This window comes from Falco naumanni, chromosome 9, assembly GCF_017639655.2.
Source record: "Falco naumanni isolate bFalNau1 chromosome 9, bFalNau1.pat, whole genome shotgun sequence".
Taxonomy (NCBI): domain Eukaryota; kingdom Metazoa; phylum Chordata; class Aves; order Falconiformes; family Falconidae; genus Falco; species Falco naumanni.
The window spans coordinates 267707-270842 of NC_054062.1; positions in this window are offsets into that span (position 1 = coordinate 267707).

Here is a 3136-nt window from a genome sequence, read left to right on the forward strand (position 1 = left end):
TCTAGAGCCAGCGGACTTGATGCTCTGCCTCGCTGCCGGCCGCGCTGTGTGTCTGCATGCAGTGATTCTTCCTTGCACGCAAAAACTCTTCCTTGGCTTTGTAACACTCACTACAAAGGAAACCTTTGCTTCCTCCCTTCTTCCCAAATTGTTAGTTACACCCTCAGCAGACAGCTACCATCCAGCTTCTGAAAAGCTTTCCTGCTGCCTTAGGTTGCTCCCTTTCGGGGGTTTGGAAAGAAGCAGCAGTGAGCAAAATACCAGCTGCTGGGAGGAGATGCCCCTTCCAAACGGAGCGTCGAGCCCCATGGCCATTGCACCACCCGGGGCAGGAGGGGCTCAGGGGCTGGGAGACGACATGTTCCTGTTGTTTGCACACACATTTCTGCAGCTCAGAGGTGGTGTTGGCAGGACTGGGAGGGTCTCTGGACCTTCCTGTCGGCACCAGAGGGAGAAGGGCTCAGCGCAAGGGTGGTGGGAGAGGAGGATGCTCCAACCTCTAAGATGTCTGTGTAATTCATTCTGGATGGGGATAACCAGGCTGGCATCCCTGTGAGCTGGAAAATGTGAGCTCTGTTCTGTCTTGCTGTCGTGGCAGCCGATGTTGATGACAATACAAAATTGTTCTCATTAAAATATTGTGGAGGCAAACTTCAGCTTTTCATCAGTCAGAAAGCCATGCACAAGTGCTGGGCTGTGGGGTCAGAAACAAGCTGAGACTTGCCCTTTGGGTGTCAGCTGGTCGAAACCAACAGCTTCGAGGAAGGAAACGCAATTTGCCAATAATGTTCTTCCAACCTTCCCCCCCCCCCCCGAAGTTGTGCTGTATGGAAGGAGACCAGCCCTCCTGCAGAAACTAGATCTGGTGATGGATGTGTCCGTGACAGACTGCTTCCTAGGAGGAAAAAACCTCATGTGCTGGAAGAGAAAGAGAGGCAGCACAATGCCTTTGACGTCCTCTTCATTGACATCCCTCTCCTGTGGACTACAGACCCTGCCAGGTGAGCTGCAGCTCTTCATGCCTGTCTGTCTCCTGGTTTGCAGTAGTCCATCAGCTCCTGGGAGCCAGTGAACCATGAGTTGAGAACTTCTGCTCTAGTGGGAGCTGAGCTGAAGCTGGGACAGTTCAGGCAGGAAATAAGTGACATATTTCCAGCAGCTAACAGTAATGAGTCACTGGAATAATCTGCCCTGGGATCTGTGAGCTCTTCACTTTCAAGGGTCTTTTGACTCAGGGCTGGATGCCCTCCAAAGGATGCTCTGCATTGGCCACATGCTGAGGATATGAGGATGCTGCTTGGGTGATATTCCCAGCCTGAGAGCAGGCAGGAGGCTGGACAAATAACCTTAATGATCTACGAGTCACTTATAGAATGAATTATAAAGTGGTAGCGGAGCAGTATGATAGGGATGGTTAAGCTGCTGGTGGGCAGGACCATGGCTGCTGCAACAGGCCAGCATGGCTTTGTGGGCTGCACATCCCACAGATCAGATCTGTAAACAGTGTGTGGGGTGCCCTGAGTCCCAGCAGCCAGTCATGGTTCTGTGCACTAGCACAGCTCCAGGCACGGGGACGAGATCACTGTGTCTGTCCATGGAGTTGCCCACTGCTCCTGTGATGGCACAAGGAGCTCTGCGGCTGCATTGTGGAGAATTCGTGCTCCTTTCAAACCTTTCGTTGTATGGCCATCCCCAGGGTTTCTCTCCTAGAACTGAAAACAGGATGGAAAGACAGGAAAGCTCAGGCAGTTAGCGGGCTTGGGATGATGTCTAGAGCAGGGACTTGCTCCCCTTCTACTGAGCGTGCACTGAAGTGCTGGGATGAAACAGGATGAGCCTTGTTCCTCTCTGGGGAAAGCTGGGATGTGTTGCTGTAGGGGTCCTTCCTCAGCCTTGCAGTCCCATGGGATCCATGTGTCACAAAGACTATGGTGGTGGGGGACATGGGGCTTGCTGCTGGGAGGGAGCTGATCCTGTGGGCTCTCGTGGAGCTGAGGTCCTCAGGGTGTATGGATGAGAGCTGTTCCCCCCCCGGCTATGTAGGGGGCATGGGGGGTGGCTTGAGGAGGAGGTGACACAGCCATCCTGTAAACAATACCATGGGAACTGCCTTGAGAGGAGCCTGCTGCAGTTCAGCGGGCTAAGGCAGGTAAAAGAAACGAGGCAAACCCGGGGTGTCCTTTCTCCACCCAGCCCTCCCCACTCCTGGAAGTCAGCAGGGTAGCAGCTTTCTGCACAGGCAGTTGAATCTGCCATTTTGCACCGGCACAGACCCACACACCATGAACTCTCTGACACTCTCTGAATATACTTTATACCTTTGGTCTCTGCAATATCTTGGGGTGATGAATTTCAGACTCTAGTCGTGCTGTGAGTTTCTACCACAGCCATGAGGATGTTTCCTGCCTTGGTTTCTAATCCTTTCCGAGCAGTCCCAGCCACTTGACTCGCTGCTTTTCAGCCTGTGTGCGTACTGGGCAGTCTCCCCAGGCACATCTTCACACCTCTCAGCACTGAATTACCTCTGCTGCTTTATAGCTCAGCACCATGAGGTCCTGGAACTCTTTTCAGCTTTGGCTACCTTTACTCTTTGGTTTTTCCTTTGCCTGACTACGGCTTCCCCCTGCTTTTGGGTGCTCTGTGACTGCCCTGACCTGTGAGCCTTTGCTCCCTGGGAAGCACTCTGCAATCTAAGAGCAGATGATTTGTTCCTACCCTTTTGTTTCTTATCTTTTAGCTAGTTGCCTATGCAGAATCTGACCCTTCTCCTTGCTGCCTCTTAGCTCAATTTCTGTAGACCTGAAGGAGAAAACCCCCAGGGAGCCACGTGCTGCTCTGTGTGCATGCTCCCCTGCAGCAGACTTGTATCTCTCTAGGAGCCATCCTGCTCACACCATCCTGTACTGATCCTGGCTCCTTGCAAACCTGCTCACCTGTGAGGCTCTGCTGAGCCCCCAGCGAGGCTGGGCTGCCCTTCAGGTCCCACATCTTCTCACCTCTTCGGCCTGACTCTCTGCCTGTGTGCCCCATCGGTGCCCAGCCTGCAGCCCGCAAGGTTAATGCCCTCCTTGGTGCACGAAACGGAGCCTGAAAGAGCAGGATTTAGTGCTGATTTGGGCTCCCAGTGCTTGTTCAC